This window comes from Elephas maximus, chromosome 22 (assembly GCF_024166365.1).
Source record: "Elephas maximus indicus isolate mEleMax1 chromosome 22, mEleMax1 primary haplotype, whole genome shotgun sequence".
NCBI lineage: Eukaryota > Metazoa > Chordata > Mammalia > Proboscidea > Elephantidae > Elephas > Elephas maximus.
The window spans coordinates 72,500,856-72,527,946 of NC_064840.1; the positions used below are offsets into that span (position 1 = coordinate 72,500,856).

The window sequence follows — 27,091 nt, forward strand, 5'->3', positions numbered from 1 at the left end:
ACATCAGGCCATCCTCAAGGCCTAGAACACTGCCTGGTACAACTAACCAGTCTCTGTTGAGGCGATTCTGACTCATGGTGACCCCGTGTGTGTCAGAGTAGAGCTGTGCTCCATGGAGTTTTCAATGGCTGATTCTTCAGAAGTTGATTGCCAGGCCTTTTGGACATAGGTGATCCAAAAAGATTTCCTGATAGTTCTAGTAATGAAACCCAGCTGTGAAAGAGCAATAAAACTGCCTTCTATCATAGTCCTAGCATATTTTTAAAGTTTAAAAAAATTAATAGATTTCAAGCTTTTCTCCCCTCTCATTCATTCTTGGCCCCACTTCCTGTCATCCTCCGATCTTCTGGCACATGTACTTCTTAAAGAAATTGCCCTTTTCTCAGCTAGGTTCCTGGGCTGTGTCTCCATATTTAGTACATCCTTTGAAACAGCCAATTTATTATTGCCTATTCTTAGTGCTTTAATTGCTCCATCTAAGCATTCCTTATGGAGAAAGAGTTATTTTCTGTTTTCATTTCACAGGTTTTTGACAGTCTCTTGCAATTATGTTTAGTCACGTTGTTGTCTTTTTTCAAAGCTGTGCTGTATTTGCTTATTTATCTGTTCTTGTTTGTGTCAAGTTAGGTACATAAACAAAGTGCAAACCTTCAGAGTCATCTCTCCACCTGCGAAGAAGAATAAGAAGGCACTGACTGGTTTATAACCTAGGACTGGGGGGCATCTCCTTGGGGGGTGAGGCTCTGAATAATCAACCCTAGTGTCCCTTTGCACAAATCCTAAACACTGTGCCCTATGTCTTCCTACAGCCTACCTGGAGGTGATTTCCGCTTCTGCTTACCTCGGAGTTTGGCTTTTTTCAAGGGGGCCCGTGTGTTCTCGGCACCCCCCTACTCCTTTTGCCCCTGGCTGCTGTTGGCATTCTGATGCTTAGATCCTTCAGGTATTTGTGTAGGCTGCTGTAGAGGAAACCTTCCTAGTTAATGTTAACCTAACATTTATGTGAAGTGATGAGTCTGAGAGAGCTCCCTAGGTATGAATCCTCCTTGTTATGGATTGAATCATGTCCCTCAAAGATGGCGTCAACTTGGCTAGGCCATGATTCCCAGTATTGTGTGATTGTCCACCATTTTGTCATCTGATGTGATTTTCCTATGTGTTGTAAATCCTGCTGTATGGTGTTAATGAGGCAGGATTAGAAGTAGTTATGTTAATGAGGCAGGACTCAATCTACAAGATTAGGTTGTATCATGAGTCAATCTTTTTTGAGATATAAAAGAGAAAAGCAAGCAGAGAAACAAAGGGACCTCATGCCACCAAGAATGCTGAGCCAGGAGGGAGGGTGTCTTTTGGACTCGGGGTCCCTGCTCTGAGAAGCTCCTAGACCAGAGACAGATTGATGACAAGGGCTTTCCCCAAGAGCCAACAGAGAAAGAAAGCTTTCCCCTGGATCTGGTACCCTGAATTCGGACTGCTAGCCTTCAAGACTGTGAGAAGGTAAGTTTCTATTTGCTAAAGCCATCCACTTGTGGTATTTTTGTTTTAGCTGCACTGGATAATGAAGACACTGTTCAAGCATGTGCTTTCTGAGTTACCTGGGCAAGTTACCAAAGCCTCTGGCCAAACCTCAGATTGTATTCTGAAACAAGGAACTAGCAATAATTCCTTCATGGTAGAGTTGTCGTGAGGATTAAATGAGATTACGAAGTGTGCTTCACATAGTGTCTCATAAATTGGAAGTGCTCAATAAATGTCAGCAGTGATCATTATTTTAAAACAGTGGTGAATGATAATTATGAGCCCAAGAGACAGAAAGGGCCACATGAACTAGAGACTTACATCATCCTGAGACCAGAAGAACTAGTTGGTGCCCGGCCACAACCGATGACTGCCCTGACAGGGAGCACAACAGAGAACCCCTGAAGGAGCAGGAGATCAGTGGGATGCAGACCCCAAATTCTCATAAAAAGACCAGACTTAATGGTCTGACTGAGACTAGAAGAATCCTGGCGATCATGGTCCCCAAACCTTCTATTGGCCCAGGACAGGAACCATTCCCGAAGACAACTCATCAGACATGGAAGGGACTGGACAATGGGTAGGAGGGAGATGATGAAGAGTGAGCTACTTGTACCAGGTGGACACTTGAGACTGTGTTGGCATCTCCTGTCTGGAGGGGAGATGGGAGAGTAGAGAGGTTTAGAAACTGGCAAAACAGTCATGAAAGGAGGGAGCGGGCTGACTCATTAGGGGGAGAGTAAATGGGAGTATGTAGTAAGGTGTATATAAGCTTATATGTGCCAGACTGACTTGATTTGTAAACTTTCACTTAAAGCACAATAAAAATTATTTAAAATAAAATAAAACAGTGGTGAAGCAACAGTTAAGTACTTGGCTGCTGACCGGAAAGGTTGGCGGTTCCAACCCACCCAGTGGCTCCATGGGAGAAAGACCTGATGATCTGCTTCTGTAAAGATTACAGCCCAGAAAGCCCTATGGAGCAGTTCTACTCTGTTGCATCTGGTTTCTATAAGTCTAATATTGACTCGACCGTACCCAACAACAACAACATGGTGGAAAGATACAATTTTGCTTGCCAAAAATGAACACAACTTGAAGCACATACTGTGAAGCCAAAAGACTACGGCCTTCACTATGGATTATACCTGAACATGAAGAAAATGAAAATCCTCACAACTGGGCCCATAAACAACATTATGATACGGGGTGAAAAAATTGAAGCCATCAAGGATTTCATTCTACTTGGATCAACAATCAATGCCCATAGAAGCAGCTGTCAAGGAACTAAATGATATATTGTATTGGGCAAGTCTGCAGCAAAAGACCTCTTTAAAATCTTAAAATCAAACATGTCCCTTTGATGGTTAAGGTGTGCCTGACCCAAGCTGTGGGCTTTCCAGTCACTTCATGTATGTGTATGTGAAATCTGGACAAAGAAAAAGGAAGACTGAAAAAGAACTGACACATTTGAATTGTGGTGTTGGTGAAGAATATTGAATATACCATGGACTGCCAGAAGAACAAACGAATCTGTCTTGGAGATATTGCCATATCTAGGGTACTGCACTGGGCCTGGGTGCGTGGTGCCACCTAGCAGTTTTTGTTAACCTGGTCTGGAAACCCTGCTGGTGTAGTGGTTAAGTGCTACGGCTGCCAACCAAAGGGTTGGCAGTTCAAATCTGCCAGGCGCGCCTTGCAAACTCTATTGGGCCGTTCCACTATGTCCTGTAGGGTCACTATGAGTCGGAATCGACTCAACGGCACTGGGTTTTGTTTTGTTTTTGGTCTGGCCCAATGTCCTTCCTCAAGCACAGTAATGTGTTAATTAAAAAATTAACAAGCTTGACTTGTATTTTTGAGCTGATATTATGGTAAAGTTACCTAAAAGAAGGGTGTAAGATGTTGGAAGATTCAGTGCTTGCCGTAGGTGCCATTTTCTGTAGATAAGCCGCTGGCCATACCAGGTTGCTAGAAACTGCTCCGTGGTGCTACGTGCCCAGGGCCGGTGTGATACCTGCCTGTCTTCCCATCCAGCTCATCTCACTGACAGAATCGAATCTGTACCCAGGACCCTCGCTGCGAGGGACTCTGGGAAATGTAGCTTAGAGCTTTCCAACCTCAGGCCAAGGATGGTAGACTTGAATGAGATTGGGGTGAATGCTGAATGAGAATCCATCATGTCTAATGTGTACCCAAGACACTGCATCAGAGACTTAGCTAGAATACTTAATTCACAGCAGGTAGGGGTTGGCTTTGGAAGTTGATATATAAGAATGAAAAAAGGAGTGAGTTGCTAACCATTTTTTCCACTTCAAAAGGTGGATATTATAGTTATTGCAGTTAAAATTGGTGGAAAAAGCATTAAGCAAATAAATTCCTAACAATTATGTGCACCTGCCTCTGCATGTGGTTCTCTTTGAATGTGACATAATATTCCTTTGGTTTGGTTTCGCAAGCAAGGTGAAATATTAGAAAGATTATTTTGAAAAAGGTCCTTCCGACCAAAATCCCAGGTAGCCTACCAGCTTAATCAATCTGAACACAAAGAAAGAATATAGTGTCCTCTCTGAGAAATCATAGTCCCTGGCTGGCTGTTTCTTTCATGGGAGAAATTATCTGTGTACCTGTGTGTCTACTGAATCCTTCTTTGCTCTGTGACTTTCATGGTGCTTTTCTTTCTCTCTCTCTCTTTTTTTTTTTTTTAAGGAGTATGAAGATAGAAATGAGCTGTTTACTGGAGATCAAAATAAGAGTATGCTTGAATTCACTGTAATCACATATTGGACAGCCTCGTGCTTGTCAGACTTCTTTTTTGTAAACTATTAAAGTAGATATGATTGCATCTCTTCTATTCCTAGCTAATAAATTATTGGTTTATTTTTACTCAGAAATTACAATGGAACATCCAGGAGTTAGTCTTGATTATTGAATGAAATCATCCTATATTTTCCTCTGATTTAGAAAAGAGTAGCTGCAACAAATGAAGTTGGTTGTCGGTGGACCAGTTTATTGCACATACATTTTTAATAGATTTTTATGTCTTGAAAGGTAAGAATACTTTCAGATATCTTCTCTGATAGATCATGGAAGTATTTAAATGCAAAATGGCCATTGTTACCTCAGGTAAATCACACTGTAATACAAATATGCTTATTTGAGTCCAAGAGTTTGGCCACCGAACCCCAAGCCACCAAAAATAAGCATATCAAAATAAAAGCAGTGCTTTTGCTCTGTAAATGCAGCTTCAAGACAGAACTGCTACCTCCTTATCCCTGGCCCCTCCTAGGTTGTTATCCCTAAGCCCCATCTATGTAGTATTCTCATAGCCCAGGTGGCACAGTGGTTAAGAGCTTGGCTGCTAACCAAAAAGATGGCAGTTCAAATCCACCAGCTGCTCCTTGGTAACCCTATGGGGCAGTTCTACTCTGTCCTGTAGGGTCGCTCTGAGTCGGGATTGACTTGATGACAACAGGTTTGGTTGGTGTTTGTTTGTTTGTTTGTTTTGTTATATAGTATTCTCACGTGGGAAGTGTTTGGATGTAACGTTATATTATCATTTGGTTAATTATAAGGGAAAGTCAGTGGTATTGACTGGTCTATGTTGTAGTAATGCATTCTCTAATTCTCATTTCTTCCACCCCTCCCCCCAATTTTTCTCTTCCATCATATTTGAGTCAATATTGAAGAGAAAAACCTGAATTACCCTCCCTCTCAATTTTAAGGGTGAAAAGCTCTTGTCCTCTCTAAATATACAGAGCTTAATTTTTAATTGAAGATTAAGTTGTAGGACACAACTTCTTTTATGAACTGAAAACCAGAATGATCTATTGATTGGCCAAGTCAACTAGAGAGTAGACGAAATCTCTCTCTAGTTAAATCATTGATGAGCCAAACTGAAGGGGGTTGGGGTAGAGACAGCAAGGGATTTTGTATATCTTTAAAATCAAAATTTGAGGAGAACCAAACAGGACTAGGTTCTGAACATCAATGAATGAATTTGATTATTTGTTGATTCAGAGAAACCGGAAACCAAACCTGTTGCTGTTGAGTCGATTCCGACTCCTAGAGACCCTACAGGACAGAGTAGAACTAGAGTAGAACTACCCCATAGGGTTTCCAAGGAGTGCCTGGTGAATTCAACTGCTGATCTTTTGGTTAGCAGCCTGAGCTCTTAACCACTGAGCCACTGGGGCTCCTTTGTTGATTCAAGAAGTGGGTAATAAGAACCTATTTGCTACCAGGATTGGTGCTAGGTGCTATAGATATATGGCTTTGCCCTTGAAAGGCTGATAGTATGGGGATGGGGGATGGGGTGCACAGCAATACAAGGTTAGAATAATACAATACTTAACATTACGAGTTTGGAGAACAGTGGTTTCCCCAGAGAAGAAGTGGTCTCTTCTCTCATGTTGAGGTGAAATGTGGACCTAACTGAAACCAAAATATATTTCTGACTTCAAAGAATAGTTGCTGATATTTTTTCCAACAAAACAACAAAAGGTAGCTGAGGGAGGCAAAAAAGTGGCCACTGTCTAGGACCATGTTTTTCTTTTATCTTCTCCCTTGAATCCGCAAAAAAATTGAAATAAGTGAATTTGTCAAAAGTTAGAGTGTTTTAACTTTTAAAGAAATACTGAGTTTATAAAAAAACAAAAACAAACAAAAAGTGACTGTCAAGTCAATTTCAACTCCTGGTGACCCCATATGTGCAGAGCAGAACTGTGCTGCCTAGGGTTTTCTCTGGCGTGACCTTTTGGAAGCAGATTGCCAGGCCTTTTCTTCTGAGGTGCCTCTGGGTGGGTTTGAACTGCCAACCTTTTGGTTAGTAGTCAAGCACTTAACCAGTTGCACCACCCAGAGTATTCCTTATAAGAAAAGAGGACTGCTCTTGATACTCTAGTCAATGTTCAGAAAGCAGTCAGTAATCTTCTGATAATTATCGGAGCCCCATAACATTCCTCGAGACGTTGAGTTTATAATTAGTGTAATTTGAGAAAATGCAGGCACATTCTTAACGTTAAGAAATTTGCAAATGCAGATTGGAGTGCAATCAGTTATGCAATGATGAAATTAAATCTAGGGTGACCATGTACCTTGTTGTCCAAACTGGGTTACTTTTTAGAGTGGAGCTGGCACTGCTAATGGTTACGCTGGGAAAAGTGGCATAAACTGAGACTGTCCAGCAAATTGGGATTTACGGTCAACCAAGATAAGGTGCTAATTATGTAGTGTGATTGGATTCATTGCTATATTGGGTAGGGGGGTGAGAGGACATTCTTTCCCTCTACAGGATCTTTCTGATCATGCTTCTTCAGTGTAGTGCTCCCGCAGACTGGAGCCCAGCTAGGCCACTTCAGGGTTCATCGGACAAAGCAGTCGTTGCAGACTACCCAAAGAACCCACCACCTGATAAAAGCACCCAGGGCCTTCCATTTTGTCCCCACCCAAGAAAGGAAGCTTGTTTATCTGCCCACAGTTACCACAATGCATGAACCACAAATGTTTCTGGGTGCAAAGGGTTGGCATCAAGAACGTTGTCAGAATCTGAGTCAAGGGAGTGGTTTAGAGCACCACAAAGAACCAGGAAATCGACAGCATGAGACTGGGCAGCAGAATGTTCCACCTGACAGAGAACATCTTTGTAACCGGGGAGACCTTGAACTTCCTGGAGAAAGGCAACAAAGCCAACAAAAATCTGTTGATTTGGAAGCTGAGATGAAAGGCGGCAGCTATAGCAGATATGTGGACCTTCCAGGCACAGGGAAAATCGCTGTATCTTCAGAGCTGCTCATATTCAGAAGCACTGCAGGAGTAAATGTCAGAATGCTGACATCAGGAATATTGGTGCATCTGATCTCAACTTGTTGTTGTTAGCTGTCCCCAGCTCCTGGTGACCCCATGCACAATGAAATGAAACACTGTCCTGTCCCGAGACATCCTCATGATTGATTGTAGTTTGGACCATTGTGATCCATAGGGCTGTCGGTGGCTGATTTTCAGTAATAGAACCCCGGTCTTCTGTGTGGAAGTCGAGAATTCCACCACTAAACCACCAATACCCTCCTGATCTCAGCTTAGATAACCCCTTTATGGAAGTAGAAGCATCAGAGTATAACTCTTCATCTGAAATTTTAAATAATTCCATTTCCCCTAGGGATTTGCAGCTCCCAGAAAGTACTGTTGACCTGTCTGGAACAAAGAATTAGATGGGCTTTGGTCCAATTCTTTAAGTCTCTATGGCAGTTGTCAGTCCTTTGTAGAGTCAATAGAGGAATCTTGCTCCGTAACAACACCCTTGAAGGAACTTCATGAACATGAGTTGTGAGTAGTGAACCAGCTTCAGAAAATGCATCTGAAGAAGCTATCTGTCAATCAGAAATGGTAGCTGAGGGTCAAACGGCTATTCAGGAGCTTTCTGGAAAAATGGACCCAAAGTCTTATGGCTGCTCAGAATGAACACTTGTCCACAAGCCTGCTCTCATGGGGCCTATCTGTGTAGTGAAGACTGAAAAATTAATAAGCACTTCACCTGGTGCTGGAGGAGAAGAGCTAGAAAATGTTAGTGTTAGGGGTCCAGGTGACAGTGTGTCAACTGATGGGAAACGTAGTCTAAGTCAAGGTAATCAGTAAAGGAAAACAGTGCTACCATTCTAACTTCAGCTGAAGCATTTACTCAGCTGTATTATCTAAACCTTAGGTGCAGAAATATTACCCAACTTTTAGCAGATGAGAATGTGAAAACTAACTCTTTGCCATCCATTTTCACACTGGTTAAAGACTTCAGTCAGGCGCACAGAGGCCACAGAGAGCCTGGACCTGCCACAGAGAGCCTGGACCCAGAGAAATGTCTGTTTTGAAGCTACAAGGCCATTACTTGAATTTGACCATCATCCATGATCAAGTCCCTTCAATCTTCCACCATTAATTTTTCCCTACAGTAGACATTGACTAGATTCTCCGACTGGCTTTACTTGACAGGAAGCTCTTGGAGCTTTGCATCCAGTTGGCAGAAATGCGAACCTTGCTCTTCTTGTTCTGCTAGCAAAGAATATTTTAGTTCCTACACGACCGTGGAAATGTGGGCCAGACCACATGCCATTTCCTTTAAAAAGCTGTATGTACACACATACACACCCATATGGAGGCAGTACATGTGGAAACCTGCAAGCAGAAGGTTGCCCCAGATATTTTAAAAACATTTTTACAGCCAAAATAATTTATGATCTCTTGTCTAATGGATTTGTCTATTCTCCTTGTTAAAATTTGGTCCTTTGAAAATGTATTGGCAGCAAATGCACACAAGAGTTTTTTATTCTCATCAAGATGATGTATTCTGACATAAAATTGATGGGTTTATGTATAGAACAGCACTCTGGAATGAGAGCAAATCTTTGAAAAGCAGAAATCATTAAAATCCCATCACTGTGCAGCTAAAATCAGATCAGCTCAGCACTGTGGGTCTTTAGCTCTGCTGTAGGCAACTGACTCAATTATCAAGTCATAAACTTTTGGCGAGGATGGTGAGACTTCATTTCATGTACTTTGGATATGTTATCAGGAAGGACCAGTCCCTGGAGAAGGACATCATACTTGAAAAAGAGGAAGACCCTCAAGGAGATGGGTTGACACAGTGGCTTCAACAATGGGCTGAAACATAGCAATGATTGTGAGAATGACGCAGGACCAGGCAGTGCTTCCTTCTGTTGTGTACATGGAATCACTATGAGCCAGAACCAACTCCGCTGCACCTAACCACAGCATTGAGTATTGTGCAACAAGTAGTTAAAGCTCTTATTAAATGATTCTCGTTTTCCTGGAGGCTTTAGTTCTGTTTATCGAACCTAAAGTATGGTGTGGTGTGTCTCTGGGCTTGTAGAATGAGTGCACATGGGTTCTAGGCCTTGGTCTTTCAGAAACTAGTCATATAGTTTTCTTTTGCATACTGGTTTGTTCTCAACTATTTATAAATGCCATGAGTGGTAATAATTTTCACCTAATATGGCATAAAACTCATCACACACAGACCTGCTGTTACCCTTGGTCCCACTCCCTCAGCGTGACGCTGTTCCCTGTTCCCACCTTATACCCTGCAGCCACCTCCTTTTATGCCTTAGAATCTCAAGTCCTTCACTTAAGCAGCATGGTAGCTATTTGGGGCTTCTTGCCTGTTTGGAACCGACTCCTGAGCAATAATCAATGGCTTCAGAAAGAGTACATTCTGTCCCACCTGCTAACATAGCTGCCAGCAAAATTACCATCCAGTGGAGTTCAACAATAATTTTTCTCAAGGGTGATCTTGCTATAAAACCTAGTGATAGAAGCACGTGGCAGGAAAAACCAAGAGGCTTTTGGAGTAGAGTGGTGTCGTATAGCAGCAAGGTCGCAGTGGGTTGAGAGGAGAAGGAGAGATGAGGAAGCAGATAAGGCTTATGGACCTGTCTTGAGAAGGAAAGGAGAAAGAGGAAGCTAAAGATTGAGGAGCCCAGGTGGTGCAACGGTTAAGCACTCAGCTGCTAACCAAAGGTTGGCATTTCGAACCCACCCAGCCTCTTCATGGGAGAAAGACCTGGAGATCTGCTCCTGTAAATTTTACAGTCTAGAAAACCCTATGGGCAGTTCTATTCTGTCATATAGGGTCACTGTGAGTCGAAATTGACTCAATGGCACCTAACAATAACAACACAGCTTGAGGGCAGAAACAGGGTCTGGAGATAGGTTACATTTGTGTGCTGCTGTCTATTTGTATTTAAAGAGGCTTTGCTGTCTCCTGGATGAGGAGAGGGAGCCACTGGGAGAGAGACAACAAAGAAGGGAAGGCAGAGGATAGGCTAATGCCTCAGGAGAGATGCTAGCCTTTGAAGCCAAATAAAACCAAACCTGCTGCCTTGGGGGTCGATTCCGTAGCAACCCTGTAGGACAGTGTAGAACTGCCCCAAGGGTTTCCAAGGCTATAAACCTTTATGGAAGCAGACTGCTACATTTTTCTCTCAAGGAACAGCTGGTGGTTTCAAACCTCTGACCTTTGGGTTAGCAGTCCAGCACTTGAACACTGTGCCACCAGGGCTCCTTAGCCTTTGAAAGCAGTCTAATAATTCTGGGGGAGAAAAAAAGGAATATACAAAATTTTGAGATAGAAGGAGGGAAGCTGAGGAAATTGACATTTTCTTAGTGAAGTAGGCGCAGAGTCTGATGAGATACTATTTCGTCAGTATCTCAGGCTACGGAAGGGGAGGGGATTGAGGGAAGTGCCCAATGTAAGCCATACACATTTAAGCTTTGGTTTTATATCCATTTGCCTGTTTTTGACTGTAGTTTTCTCATGAATGAGCTATGTTGCTTCTCACTTTCTAACAATTTAGGAGGGCATAAAACAAAGATCTGGTAATTAAAGTAGAATACTGGCCTTCCTAAGGGAATAAGACACTTAAAAAAAAAATTCTAGTCATTATTGTCATATTTGTTATTAAAAATATTTTTCAAAAATACTATATTTCATTGATTTTCCCTGATTATTTCACATTTTAACATCTTTAAAATTTGGGCCCTAAGGTGTGCCTGACCCAAGCCATGGTGTTTTCAAACATCTTATATGCATGCAAAAGCTGGACTAGGAATAGGGAAGGCTGAAGAAGAATTGACACCTTCGAATTACGGTGTTGGCAAAGAATATTGAATATACTGTGGACTGCCAGAAGAACAAACAAATGTATCTTGGAAGAGGTACAGCCAGAATGCTCCTTAGAAGCAAGCATGGACATACTGTCTCTCACATACTTTGAGCATGTTCTCAGGAAGGACCAGTTCCCGGAGAAGGATATCAGGCTTGGTAAACTAGAGTGTCACCAAAAGAGAGGAAGACCCTCAACAAGATGGACTGACACAGAGGCCGCAACAATGGGCTCAAGCATAGCAGTGATCATGAGGATGGTGCAGGACCAGGCAGTGTTTTATTCTGTTGTGCATAGAGTTGCTATGAGTTGGAACCAACTCAGTGGAACCTAACAACAAGATGTTTTTGATTTTAAAGATGTTAAAATGTGGCCACATCTTACCGTTGATGGCATATCATTGGCTTTCTTAGAGATCATAAAATAATTGTGAATATTACAATATAGGTGATATTCTAGATTTTGTTAAATATTGTATAGCCATTTACAAGTAGTTCCATCTTGCCTTGGGAATGTTAGGTTGAGTGTTTTGTCTTATTTATTTTTAATTTCTCATTTAAAACCAGAAGGCTTGTACTCTAATTTAACTTGTTTTGTTCACTTTGAAATAGGTTATGATGAAATCCCTTAAGGGTAAAAAATGGTAATTGTAGTTTTAAATGAGAAATAATAGACTGTGGGTCCTTATAGCCTTCCCTCTGAAGAAACACAGAGTGATAAAATGGAATATGAACACTGAAAAAAATTAAACTTTTCAAAACAGTCTGGCTTATTCTGGGCACAAAGATAATAACTTCTGCTTCTAGGAGAAAGAGAATTTACTGCCACGGGAAAGCTTAAAATGTCAAACGTATTCTTATAAAACACAATGCAAGCTGCCTGCAAATGAGACCATTCATTCAACTGGAGTACTTCCTACTTCTGTGAGGCTTTTGTAATTGTGGCACTTACTCCCAGTTGGAAGCCTGGATGTGTGATGTAAACATTCAAACGGTACCACCGCACTGGTTGCACGGGTATTAGGCAGGTGGGTGTTGCTGCAGACCATGAAGGGAAGCACAAGATCTTGGCTAGGAAGGAGCTCAGTATAAAGGAAAAAGGCCTTCCCCCATCCCCCCACCTGCACACACACAAAAAGACCTAACCCATTGCCGTTGAGTCGATTTCAATTCATAGTGATCCCATAGGAGAGAGCAGAACTGCCCCATGGGGTTTCCAAGAAGCACCTGGTGGATTCGAACTGCTGACCTTTTGGTTAGCAGGCAAGCTCTTAACCACTGAGCCACCAGCATTCCCAATGAAATAGAACTAACACTTAAATGAACACACAGCAAAGAAATGTTGTCAGAGGGCACTGGTTAAAAACCAAAAGGCTGGCCATCAGAGGGTCAGTACCCAAGGACATTTCCCACAGCAGAAGGTCACAAGAACAACAAGCCTTACCCAGATTCCAGATGCTGGTCCAGAACCAAGAAGGCTCAAGAGCAGTCCTATGATGTCACAAGACTTGTTTATCCAAAACTAACCCCACAGACGACCCTGAAAGTCTTTCTCTTCGTATTTTAGAGACGATTTCAACAGACTTTGTTGTCTGATTTTTTTATTTTGTTTTGTTTAAGTCCCATGCAGACTCAGAGCAGAAAATTAGAAAGTGGAGGCGCTTACTGGACACAGGCGTATTGATAGTGAGAAGTGGCAACCAACAGCAAGACTGGCAGAGAAATGGTTAAGAAACAGAAACAAGTACTTCAGACAACAGTCTAAGGCCATGTAGTGTGGATGCAGACACTTCGTTATGTCCTGGGAGCATAATAGACTATACGTTATCAATGAACATCTGTTATTGATAAGCTATTTAGAAGGCATGGCAGTATAGGGAATTTTTTAGAAAGATTTCCATAAATATGATTTAAATAAATGATGCTTTGGTCCTTGTTATGGATTGAATTGTGTCCGCAAAAATATGTATTGTAAATCCTAACCCCTGTACCTGTGGTGGAAACCCTAGTGGCGTAGTGGTCAAGAGCTACAGATGCTAACCAAAAGGTCAGCGGTTTGAATCCACCAGGCGCTCCTTGGAAACCCTATGGGGCAGTTCTACTCCATGCTATAGGGTCACTAGGAGTCGGAACCGACTCGATGGCAACGGGTTTTTTGGTTTTTGGCACCTGTGGTTATAATTCCATTTGAGAACGGGTTTTCTTTGCTGTGTTAATGAGACAATATACGTGTACGGTGGGTTTTAAGTCAATCTGTTTTGAGGTATTAAAAGAGATTAAACAAGCAAGCCAGCAAGCAGAGGTGGGGGAGAGAGATGCTATGGCCCTTGAAGATCACCAAGGAGCCAAGGAATAGAACCTGAAGAGACAAGGACCTTCCACCAGAGCTGACAGGGAGAGAAAGCCTTCCCCTACAGCTGGCGTTCTGAATCAGGATTTCTAGCTTCCTAAATGTGAAAAAAATGAATTTCTGTTGGTTAAAGCCACCCACTCGTGGTATTTCTGTTATGGCAGCACTGGAAAACTAAGACGGAACTGAACAGACTAAGCATCAGTTATTTCTAAAATTAAATTGTGTGGTGCAGCTTTTATCTAAATTGGTCTAAATTTTGAGTTCAGTGCGTATTTATCACGGAATTTCTCAGACTAATACAGGAGGTGGCGTACACCAATATCACCCAGTGTAGAGTGACACGTAATCTTCCAGAGCAGAGACAGAACGCTGTGGGAGTCCAGACAGCACCATCATGTCTAGTACGTTGGATATGGGGGCCATCCTGTCTGAGGTGGGACCTCTGCTCTACCCTCCAAAGTGCCCTGAGGAGTTAGGAGGCTGGGTGGTGCAAGTCTAAAGACCTCATTTCCACAGCTCAAAAATAGAGTTTATAACACTTTTGTGCTCTTGCTTCTATTTTGCAGTGTCCTTTTCAATTTTTGGATTATGAGATTATAATCCAAAAGCATTTTAGGATCAGGTAATGTTAAAATCATCATAACAGACCTCGGTTGTTAATACTTTAGAACTGTGGGAAGTATAGTTAATAAAATTCTAGAGAGCATAAAAATGATTTTTTTTCAGTACATAAAAAAATTGGATTGAGAAGCAGAAATAACATGCAGATTTCGTGTTTGTTGTCGTTAGCTGCTGCCAAGCCGATTCTGACTCATGGCAACTCTGGGTGTGCAGAGTAGAACTGCTCCGTAGGGTTCTCAAGGCCATGACCTTCCAGAAGCAGATAGCCAGGCCTGTCTTCCAAGACGCTTCAGGGTGGCTTTGAGCCGAGTAGCCGAGCGTTTCACTGTTTGTGCCACCGAGGTACTCCAGTGTAAACACTGCTTAATTCTAGGATCCTGGGTAAATTATTTCCTGTATTTGTTTTCTCTCTGGAAAGATCATCCAGAAAGACGTTGTTGTGGGCCGTGGGGGTTGGTTCCGACTCATAGCGACCCTGTAGGACAGAGTAGAGCTGTTCAGTAGGGTTTCTTAGGTTAACTTGTGGTTAAGAGCTCAGTTGCTCATCAGAATTTGGCAGCTCGAATCCATCAGCCACTCCTTGGAAACCCTGTGGGCCAGTTCTACTCTGTCCTATGGGGTCACTGTAAGTTGGAATCAACTCCACGACATTTTTTTTTTTAAATCTTTACAGGAGCAGATTGCCACGTGTTCCAGCCGCTGTGTGGGTTTGAACCGCCAACTCTTCAGTCAGCAGCAAGTGCTCAACTACCGTACCACCAGGGTTCCTTAGAAATATGTACCTGTAAGAACCCATTGCCATTGAGTCGATTCCGACTCATAGGGACCCTACAAGACAGAGTAGAACTGGCCCATAGAGTTTCCAAGGAGTGGCTGGTGGATTCAAACTGCCAACCTTTTGGTTAGCAGTCAAGCTCTTAACCACTACACCACCAGGGCTCCAGAAATATGTGCAATGCCCTAAAATCTTAGATTACTAGAGTTAAATACTAGTGTGTTGGGTAAAAGCACAATTAAAAACCCACCCAAGGACTTAGGAACAAAATGTGTTCCTTAATGGGACTACAGAACGGCAGAGCTAAGACTCGACCTCGGGGCCGTAGGCATTGAAGCCCATGTCCTTAACGTCTCTTCCCTCCTAGACCATGGACACACTGAACCTTGTTCGACACAGTGAAGCCGTAGGGATGACTTGTTCACCCCACAGATTTTTCTTGTGATACATTGTGTTAAAGTTGACATTAAAAAGTCAAATTTTTCCTGTTAGCATGTGACCAACCTCAGCCCTCTCCGTTTAGATTGTTTTCGACTCTTCTACACCAGTGCCCTGTAAATGAATGCATTCTTTCTAATTAAGTTGACTCTCTCTTTAACGTTAGTAATTTCTAGGGAAGGCGAAGCCTTCTGATTTTTCAACTTTTTTTTTTCCATTTAAGCAAGTCCTCACTTCCATCATAGAATTATAATCATTAACTCACTTAGAACGCCAGAGCAGTATTTCACAAAAGTGGTTACCGTAAATAATGCTTTGGTACTGAAAAGATTAACTTTAGTTATTTCTAAAATTAAATTATATGACACCAAAAACCAAACCCATTGCATTGAGTTGATCTGGACTCATAGTGACTTTAAAGAACAGAGTAGAACTGCCCCACAGGGTTTCCAAAGAGGGTCTGGTGGATTAGAACTGCTGACCTTTTGATTAGCAGTCATAGCTCTTAACCACTATACCACCAGGGTTTATGTTTCTGAACGCTGACCTTACCCTATATGGTAGTTGTCAAAATGAAAATATTAATTGGGACTATGCTATTAGTAAACAGATTTTGAAACATTGTTACAAAGTTATCTTTGTCACTTTCATTGCACAAGAATTGCTAAAGGGCTTTACACACCTTCTAAGACAGATTCTTACAAAAAAAAAAGAGAACAATTGATACTAATTTTTATTCTAAATGAGATAGTACCCAAAATCACAAAAGACATACTTCGAAGTTGGAAGTTCAAGGAGTATTGAATCTCTTATCAAGGGGGCTATAAAGGTCTGGAGAAATATATGGCTCTCCTGGGATGAGGATGAGGCCTGGAAGGGATGACAGTAGGCAGGCCTTCGTCATTCCTGTTCCTTTAACCTAGAAAGTGGTGGGCTTGCTCTTTGGAATTGCTGTGAAGAAGAATTTTCCTTCATAAATAAACCTTACCCAGTGACAGACCTTAGGAATTCCTTATTTACATGTCATGAAACTCTGCAAGAGCTCCTAATTGCCAGAATCTCTCCATGCTTTCTAGTCTGAAGTCTGAATTTTATATGGAATGCAATCAGGTTAAAGGCCGTTTTAGACAGTGACGTTTTGAGGTGTGAGCTGACGCCCACGTTGACTGTGTTCAGCTCCCCACTCTGAGGAGGATCAGTCTTCAGGATGTGAAGGGGGAGGACAGTTTGAGCAGCTGGCAGCCCAGTGGTTCAAGGGCACCAGGAGAGTGCACCTCTACCTGTTCCCGTAGGCATTTGCCTGTGGAACAGTGTCAGGTAATTCCTAAAAGAGATGAGGCATGGTGGATGTGCAACCATGGAATTTATGAATAGCCTGATGAGCATCACAGAGAAAAGCAACAGGTGTGCAGCACTTCACAAGTCCTCACATAACCATGCAGGGACTTATGTATTTATATATAACCAGAAGTTCCTCCCACCTTGATTGCACCCATGTTCCCATCCTGGACTCTGGGACAGTACTGCCTATTTTTGGTGCTCACATAGGCTTGTAAATCCACCTTCCTATGTTTCTGTGTCATTTATTGATACATAAATGTAAATAAACTCACACACACCCACCCACCCACACACACACAACCTACCCCCCTCCCCCCGCACACGCAGTTATTTGAGAGACCTCATTAAACTGGTAAAAAGCAAAGATGTCACTTTAAGGGTTAAGGTGCACCTGGCCCAAGCCATGGTGTTTTCAGTCACCTCATAGGCTTGCAAAAGCGGGACAATGAATAAGGAAGACCAAAGAAGAATCAACACCTTTGAATTACGGTGTTGGTGAAGAATATTGAATATACCATGGACTGCCAAAAGAACAAACAAATCTATCTTGGAAGAAATGCAGCCAGAATGCTCCTTGAAGCAAGGATGGTGAGACTTCGTCTCACCTACTTTGGACACGTTAGCAGGAGGGACTAGTCTCTGAAGAAGGACATCGTGCTTGGTAAAGTAGAGGGTCAGCGAGAGAGGAAGATCCTCAATGAGATGAATTGACACAGTGACTACAACAACGGGCTCAAGCATAACAACAATTGTGAGGATGGAGCAGGATGGCAGTGTTTCTATCATACACAGGGTCGCTATGAGTCGGAACCCAACACCTAACAACAATAGGCTACATTGTTGGTGCCGAGCATCCCTTTAGCCCTGTCTTAGTTTCCTAGCGTTGCTGTAACAGAAATACCACAAATGAGTGGCTTTAAGGAACAGAACTTTATTTTCTAGTAGTTCGGTGGGCTAGAAGTCCAAATTCAGGGTTCTGGCTCTAGGGGAAGTCTCACTGTCAGTTCCTGGGAAAGATCCTTGGCTTCTCCACCTTCTGTAGTCTCAGTGTTCCTCGGTTCCCGGGTGATCTTCACGTGGCATCTCTCTCCCCGATTTGTGCTTGCTTGTCTCGGTGTCCCATACTGCTCTTTAAATAACTGAGAAGTGGTTAGGTTTAGGACAAACCCTACACTGATATGACTTCATTAACACAACAGAGAAAACCCTATTTCCCAATGGAAATTATATCCCTAGGTATAGGGGTTAGGATTCCAACATGTATTTTGGGGTGATACAATTCTATCCGTAATAAACCCTTCCCTGCTGGTAACGCCAGTACTACTGGATTTTCTTACAGGTAAACACACGCAAATTATATTTTACTTCTGTGAACGAAATTATGTGACAAAAACAAGTTTACTCTGTTAACTTTTGTCGACATCTGTTATTATTAAACAGACCAATCTGTTCACTTTACTGACCTTGACCTTTTGGCTCTGGGATCTGTTTTTTTACATAGCCTGTTTTCCCTCTATTCTCATTCCTTATTTCTGAAGTAGCATTTGAGTGACTTTGCTATTCTACTGTATTCTCCATCACACATAGCAGTCCAGAGAGGAGATTTATGACAGTTGTGTTGTACTTTGTGTTATATCTTTCTCATGGCTAAGCCTTAGCGGTGGGCTTGCTTCTTGGTGAGTTTTCGCTCAGTTTTTCAGATCTTGCTCCAGCACCTTCTGTGAAGACTTACACATTTAGATGTCAGTGACAGAGAAGAGATGGCTACTCTGATCTGGTCTTTTTTGAACTTTGTAACATATTCCAATGTGTTGGATGCTTAATGCAGCTGTCAATATTAATTCTAGTTCACAGATTAAAACCAAACCAAACAACAAACCCATTGCCATCGTGTCGATTCTGACTCAGAGAAACCCTACAGGACAGAGTAGACTGCCCCATAGGGTTCCCAAGGCTGTAATCTTCATGGAAGCAGACTGTCACAGCTTTCTCCTGTGGAGTGGCTGATGGGGATCCAAACCACTGACCTTTTGGTTAGCAGCCGAGTGCTTAACCACCACACCACCAGGGCTCCAAATCCACAGATTAGGATCTTAAAAACATCCAGCCAAGCTTAAAATGTATTGTTGTTGTTAGGTGCCATCAAGTCAATTTTGACTCATAGCACCCCTATGTGACAGAGTAGAACTGCTCCGTGGGGTGTGGGGTTGCTATGAGTCAGAATTGACTCCATGGCAATGGGTTTGGTTAATCTTTATGGGAAGGAGCTCTGGTGGTGCAGTGGTTAAGCACTCGGCTGCTAACTGAAAGGTCAGCAGTTCAAACCCACCAGTTAGTCTCCACAGGAGAAAGATGTGGCAGTCTGCTTCCGTAAACATTTACAGCCTTGGGAGCCCTATGGGGCAGTTCTACTCTGTCCTATAAGGTCACTATGAGTCGGAGTCCACTTGGCAGCAACAGGTTTTAGTTTTAAACTTTATGGAAGCGGAATGCCAGTTCTTTCTCCCACAGAGCGGCTGGGTGGGTTCGAACCGCCAACCTTTTGGTTAGGAGCCCAGCACTTAACCATTTGCATCACCAGGACTCCTTTAAAAAGTATTGAGGACAAGAAAGTTATAATTACATTTGAAACTGGAAATAGGAATTGGCACTGAAGCTTTTCATTAGACTGTTTACTGCTGGTCGCTGCACGCTTCTAGCCTCTCAGTTTGTGTAAGGTAGTGTGTTTGGGGCTGTGTTAAGAAGAAATTCAAGTCTGCTTAGCAGCCATCGGTGCTTGAAAGTTACGTTGTGCTTTTGTTTTGTTAAAACACATTTCTATGTGAAGAGTCAGAGTCTTAGAAGAGGAAAGACGCTTTAGCAAATATTTACCTATACTTCTCATTTCTAAGAGGAGGAAACAGATACCCAGAGAAGCTGAGTGATTTGCCAAAGGTCAGGTCTCCACGGAGTTACAGCCCCGGGCCAATCACTGATGCCTTGTTTCCAGAGTGCTCTGAGTTCTACTTTTCAAGTTTTACTTTGAGGTTTAATATACTGTGCTGGTATTCTAAGGAGTCCCTGAGTGGTGCGAATGGTTAATGAACTCAGCTGCTGACTGAGTCTGGCCAGGCTGAGTCGGAATCGACTCGACAACAGCTGCTATTTATTGGTGGTTTAATTTTCAAATTGTGTATTAGTCGGACTTAAAACAGACTTGTAACGGCCCCTAGTATAGTATTTCAAACAGAGTTGATGTAAAGAAATATTTTATTGAGTGAATGAATAATGCTTGGAGAGCATACCCTAAGGTACCAAGAAACTATGGAGAAACCATTGCTGAAAAAATTAGTAAGTAATAAAATAGAAAAAAAAAGTAGAAAATGGAGTTAGCTGAAAATTTCAGCAAAAGGAGTTTTGCAAAGTTAACTATTTTTCTTCTATATATATTTGTACATGGTTATAATTTTTATGTCTTTTAACATAAGCAGATTTTCATGACTACAATTATTTTGTTTTGCTTGTTATGTTTGCATTAAACATTTCCTATAAATTTATTCAACATATAGGATTGAGTGCCTACTGTGTGCCAGGTGTGTTCAAAGCCTTGGACACATATCAGTGAAGCAAAAACATACCCTGATTTCATGGAGCTTACAAACCAGTTGGGGGAGACGGGTAATAAATAACTGCAGCAGGATGTTGAAATGGAATTTTTTCTTATCTTCATTTTTTATTGATTAGTGAGGGTCTAGTCAGGAAAACAGAAACCACACTAGACATGTTAACAAAGAGAATTCAGTGTAAGGACTTAGTAACAGATGGCTACAGTTGATCGTGGTTGTCGAATTGGCACCTGACTCATGGTGTCCCCATGCGCAACTGAATGAAACCCTGCCTGGTCCTGGGCCATCCTTGTGACTGATTGAGGCTTGGACCGTTGTGATCCATGGGTTTTCACTGGCTGGTTTATGGAAACAGATCATCAGGCCTGTCGCCCTAGTCCATATTAGTCTGGAAGCTCCGTTGAAACCTGTTCAGCATCATAGCTACAGGCAGGCCTCCACTCGCGGACGGGTGGTAGTTGCGTATACGGTTCATTGGCTGGGAATTGAACCCTGGAGTCCCTCACGGAAGGCAAGAATTCTACCATTGACCTGCCTCTGCCTCCTAAACAAATGGTTGTTGCGCTTGTTAGTTGCCATTGACTCATGGTGACGCCATGTGGGCAAAATAGAGTTGCTCCATAGGGTTTTCAAGGCTGTGACCTATTGGAAGCAGATCACCAGTCCTGTCTTCCAAGGTGCCTGTAGGTGGGTTCGAACCACCACCTTTTCAGATAGCAGTCAAGTGTTTAACACTTTAAACAGATAATACCCGTTGCTGTCGATTCTGACTCACAGCGACCCTATAGGACAGAGTAGAACTGCCCCATAGGGTTTCCAAAGAGTTGCTCGTGGATCGAACTGCCTACCTTTTGGTTAGCAGCCTTAGCACTTAACCACTGCACCACCAGGGTTTCCAAACAGACAACCAAACCAAAAAAACCCAGTGCCATTGAGTCAAAACAGACAGCAGAGGACTGGAATTGCAGAGGGAGCATTGAGATGGCACGGTGAGAGTGATGCGGGAAGTAGCTGCCTCCCTGCACTGGGAAAACACACAGCAGAGGACAGGCTTATCAGAACCTAGAAACTTGGAGGAAGGGACCCCAGAGCTGGAACCCAGACATGGGGAACTCATAGGGTCCCGTGGTGTTGGGGGCCAGACCTCTGAGGAGGGAACCTGGCCAGCTGGTGCCGACACCTCGAGAGCTCAGAGGAGGGACCGTGAGGAGTTGGGACACAGATCCCTTGGGAAGGGTGCAGCTTGGCTAGTGCTGGTATCTCTTGGGGCGTGCAAAAGGGCTGGTTCTGGGAGAGTGGAAAAAACCTGGAACTAACCAACTGCTGTTGGAAACAGATGCTGCTGCCAGGGTGAAGGGCTGTTGCTGGGCAACTCCGGCAGGAACAGGAAGCAAACAGAAAGGAGCCAGTTCCTTCTCCCTCCTCTTGCCTTCCAGGCTCCCTTTGGTTCCCCTGTCAACGGGGCCACTTGGCAGAGAAGAGATGTTGTTTGAAGTGTCCCCACCCCACAACACAAACCAATGTGAAGAAGGGTGAGTTTGGAGTGGTGAGACAATAACTTAATAACAGGCTCAGTCCCCAGTACACTAGGTGGCAGCTTCCTGTGTTCAGAAATCAGTTGCTAGACTACCCAAGTAGGACTCGCAGAAGAAGTGGCTGAAATCGGTTTTGTGTCCCAACACCCATGTTGAAGGACTTGGGCATGGGGGGAGGATTTATTTAGAGAGGTTTGTGGTCATGCTCTGGATACCCCCTTCTCTTGCTGCATTAGTTTCCCAGAGCTGCCGGAACAAAGTACCACAAACTGGGTGGCTCATAACATCAGAAATTTATTACCTCAGTTCTGGGAGCTAGAGGTCCAAGTTCAGAATGTCTGCAAGGACACGCTGTCTCTCAAGGCTCTAAGAGAAGACCCTTTTTTGTCTCTCCCAGCTTCTCATGGTCCCAGGCATTCCTTGGCTCGCAGATGCAGCTTTGCATGGCCATCCTTCCTCTCTGTCTCTCTGTATCTCTTCTCTTTTATAGGACACCACTCAGATTGGATTAAAACCCACTTATGCTAGTATGACCTCACGCTAACTGATAACATCTCCAAAAACCCTATTTCCAAACAAAGTCACATTCACAGATAGAGGAGTTGAGACTTCAACATATCTTTTTAGGAGACACAACTCAATCCATTACACTTGCTAACACACATGCAGCATCCTTGGGAGAAGGGCAGGGGGCGTGTCTCCCTATTCTAAAGTCAAATGGCAGGTCTTCAAGGGACCACACAGAAAGTTTGATATGTACGCCTGCAGTTTAGGGGACATGGAGCACTGGGGTCCAGAGTATGCTAGAGAAATCTAAATGCTGGTAGACACAGCCTGTGCAGTGCAGTAGGGGTCTTGTTTGGGAAGCAATGGCACTCCCAGGCCTCGCTCCGCTGATGAAGCATTCTTCTGTCACTGGGCTCCCCTGCCATACTTCTCCCTTGGTTATGACAACCTCTAAATCTGCAAACCCAGAAGCATAATGACAAGGAGTAAATATTTTTGAAGTGGATAGTTAGGTATAACTACTGAAGGTGCTGCTGGGAATTTTTGCTTCACTTCTACCCCGTGTTTCCCATACCGAAGAACTCTGGCTGTGGGGAAAAAACAGCATCAGGCGCAGAATAATACATACAAGGCCACATTCCAAGTTCAGAAGATACTGTTTCCCACTCGCACCTTAACTGAGTCTTCCGTAGGCCATTCCACCATTATTCAAGACCAGAGAACTCTAGTTGATGAGTACATGGTAAGATCAGCAATAAGACGTTGTCTATTGCTTTACTTCTTTCACTGTAAAGTGAATTTCTTGGTCAGAAGCAATGTTGTCTGACATACTATACATAAGGAGTTAAGATGATGTATCAGCACGTATGGAGGCGGAAACCATATATCCAGTACTATCGAAGAGAGTTTATTGAAAGGCCTATTTATAAAGTGTTGACAAGGTTAAGAGAAACTAACAGGAGATGATGAAGCACCCTGGGGTTAGCAACAGCAGAAAGCCATTACCGTAGCTAAGCCTCAAACAGCAAGGAGAAAGGCCTGCATATTAGTTTCCTGCTGTGGTTGTTGTTAGGTGCCTGGAGTCTGTTCCAACTCATAGCTACGCTATAGGGCAGAGTAGAACTGCCCCCTAAGGTTTCCAACGAACAGTTGGTGGATTTGAACTGCTGACATTTGGGTTAGCATCTGAGCTCTTAATCATTATGCCCCCAGGGCACCTAGGCCTGCTTTAAGAAAGAATCACAAAGTGGAAAAACAGAAATTTATTCTCTCACAGTTCTGCAGGGCTAGAGGTTCAAAATCACAGTGTCAGCGAGGTTGGTTTCTTCTGGAGGGCTTTGAGGGAGACTCCATTCCATCCGTCTCTCCAGCTTCCAATGGTTTCCTGCAATCCTTGGTGTTCCTTGGCTTGTACACTCTCCTCCATCATCATATAGCTGTCTTTTCTCTGTGTCTCTCTGTCTCCGTGTCTTCTCCACTTTTTATAAGGACACAAGTCATATTAAATAAGGGCCCAACCTACTCCGGTATGATCTCATTTTAACTAATTACATCTACAAAGACCCTACTTCCAAATAATATCACATTTACAGGCACCGGGGATTAGGACTTCAACGTATCTTTTGGGGGATACGAATCGACCCATAACAAATGGGTACCAGAACTTGACAAGAACTTGAAGACCAGGAGAGGACTGCCCAGCAGGATCTGTGACCTTCAGTAGAGACACAAACCCATTGTTTAACTTAGGTCCACAGGAGGGAGTTGGGGTGATAAATAACTTGACCTCTGTCTCCTCCTACCGCTTCCCAAATTCTGCTTATGCCTCTCATTGGCCAAACCCAAACTGGAAGCCTGAGGTCAAGGGAGCTTCCTTAGAGAACCTCCTAGGAGCGCTGTCAGTAGATGGTGTTGCACAGTAGACAAGGAAAGAAAATCCAAATCCAGGTTGAATGTCTACTCTATCGAATCCTCCTCCAGTTGCTGTGATGGAAAGTGCCCCATACAATGAACTCACTATCAGGCAAATGGCTGATTCCTTTGAAGTCTTGTGTAATATCACGGGCTCAGAGTTCATTACTAATGCTGGTACATTGAGCACTCAGCAGTTGCAATAGCAAGACCAGCCTGTTGAGAGGAGGACTATGTTATTGACCACATACTTCCACTCTTGCCCACATGGTCACATTGCTCATGACACCAAAGGAGCAAGCACTGGAGAAAGAGCGCCTCTTGGCCATCTTATTTCCTCGAGTTAAGAATATTCTCACACTGTGAGCAATTCTGAGGAGTCCATCATTTTAACTCTCCGCCAAAATGTGATTCTGTTGCTAACCATCCAGCCAACTCAGTAGTCCCTACATGGCATGAACCAGGCCATCCTGCAGTATCATATCTCTTCTTTGACCAAGAAATGTATGGCATCTCAACTCTTTGGCTAGACTACCACTGAATCCAGATTTTAGTGTATCAAATGAGTAAGCTCCTGCTCAGGCTGGCACCTGGAATGCAGAGCCTCTGGTAAGTAGGCCCATATTGATAAACTTGGCACAATCTAAAATCATATTTCTCTCTCATTGGGCTATCTCTCTGTGTTGACATTTACCTCAGATCTCTGTCTTTCTAAATTGAACAAACTGTAATTGTTCTGGTATGTAAGCCTTCTGGGTTTGACTTTATTAATTGTCTCCCTGGGGCACACAGGAGAGTGACTGGAAACCTTAACAAGTGGAGGGAATGTGGTGGTGTGGCTGTCTGCCTCTTTAAGACACTCCCTCTGGTGGGGGATTGGCAGGACCCCCAGGAATAAAGATTGGCCTTGGCAGGCAAGGCAGGAGGTGTTACATCCATAAATCCTCATTCCTATTCTCAGGGCCCAGTTTTCTTCCCCAGGCAATTCCCTTTGAGTTTATTTTTCAGCTGCCTTAGCCCTACAGCTTCAAGAAATCAGAGCATCAAGCTTGTATCTTGAGTTCGGAATTAAGTGATTTGAGTTTGTCTTTCTCTTCCTTCAGTTATTCAAATGCCTGATCTGGTTTCTTGCATTCCTCATGCCCTCATGCTCTTCACTGCAGGAGCCGGGTTGTGCCCCAAAGACTTGCCCTATTTGGGCACATAATTCCTACGACAGTAGGTGGTTAACTTAATTTGCCTTTTGCCACTGTATCCGTGTGCTGCCAGATTTCTCTCCTGAAATATTAATGATGCTTTGACTACATTCTCTTCCAGATAAGCATGATAATCAGACTGAGAATTCTCACATACATCTCAATGATACGGATTGTAACAATTATGGATACTTTTTTTTTAGTTTTTTTAATTTTTTTCCTTTCCCTTCACCTAAAGCAGTTCTTATCTACTGATTAATCAATAAAAAACCCTCTCCCACCCTCCCTCCCTCCCCCCCTCGTAACCACAAAAGTATGTGTTCTTCTCAGGTTTACTATTTCTCAAGATCTTATAATAGTGGTCTTACACAATATTTGTCCTTTTGCCTCTGACTCATTTCGCTCAGCATAATGCCTTCCAGGTTCCTCCATGTTATGAAATGTTTCACAGATTCGTCACTGTTCTTTATCGATGCATAGTATTCCATTGTGTGAATATACCACAATTTATTTACCCATTCATCCGTTGATGGACACCGTGGTTGCTTCCAACTTTTTGCTATTGTAAACAGAGCTGCAATAAACATGGGTGTGCATGTATCTGTTTGTATGAAGGCTCTTGTATCTCTAGGGTATATTCCTAGGAGTGGGATTTCTGGGTTGTATGGTAGTTCTATTTCTAACTGTTTAAGATAACGCCAGATAGATTTCCAAAGTGGTTGTACCATTTTACATTCCCACCAGCAGTGTATGAGAGTTCCAATCTCTCCGCAGCCTCTCCAACATTTATTATTTTGTGTTTTTTGGATTAATGCCAGCCTTGCTGGTGTGAGATGAAATCTCATCGAAGTTTTAATTTGCATTTCTCTAATGGCTAATGATTGAGAGCATTTTCTCATGTATCTGTTGGCTGCCTGAATATCTTCTTTAGTGAAATGTGTGTTCATATCCTTTGCCCACTTCTTGATTGGGTTGTTTGTCTTTTTGTGGTTGAGTTTTGACAGAATCATGTAGATTTTAGAGATCAGGCGCTGGTCGGAGATGTCATAGCTGAAAATTCTTTCCCAGTCTGTAGGTGGTCTTTTTACTCTTTTGGAGAAGTCTTTAGATGAGCATAGATGTTTGATTTTTAGGAGCTCCCAGTTATCGGGTTTCTCTTCATCATTTTTGGTAATGTTTTGTATTCTGTTTATACCTTGTATTGGGGCTCCTAGGGTTGTCCCAATTTTTTCTTCCATGATCTTTATCGTTTTAGTCTTTATGTTTAGGTCTTTGATCCACTTGGAGTTAGTTTTTGTGCGTGGTGTGAGGTATGGGTCCTGTTTCATTTTTTTGCAAAGGGATATCCAGTTATGCCAGCACCATTTGTTAAAAAGGCTATCTTTTCCCCAGTTAATTGACACTGGTCCTTTGTCAAATATCAGCTGCTCATATGTGGATGGATCTATGTCTGGGTTCTCAATTCTGTTCCATTGGTCTATGTGTCTGTTGTTGTACCAATACCAGGCTGTTTTGACTACTGTGGCTGTATAATAGGTTCTGAAGTCAGGTAAGGTGAGGCCTCCTACTTTCTTCTTCTTTTTCAGTAGTGCTTTGCTTATCCGGGGCTTCTTTCCCTTCC

The 27,091-nt window shown here is 42.9% G+C and overlaps 1 protein-coding gene across 19 annotated transcripts in view; it reads left to right on the forward strand.

Annotated features, from left to right (window-relative positions):
- Positions 1-27,091, forward strand: part of TRMT9B (tRNA methyltransferase 9B (putative)) — a 67,146-nt gene that overhangs the window by 7,725 nt on the left and 32,330 nt on the right. Inside the window, exons 3-4 of one of the 19 annotated variants that reach the window (XM_049866112.1) lie at positions 810-1,497; positions 21,758-21,853. The exons of 13 other annotated variants lie outside the window; for them this stretch is intronic. The gene's annotated coding sequence lies outside the window, so the exon portion shown is untranslated. Of the gene's footprint in view, positions 1-809; positions 1,498-21,657; positions 21,854-27,091 lie in introns of those variants that run through there. 5 more of the 19 variants (XM_049866115.1, XM_049866113.1, XM_049866114.1 and 2 more) reach the window with 5 other exon arrangements.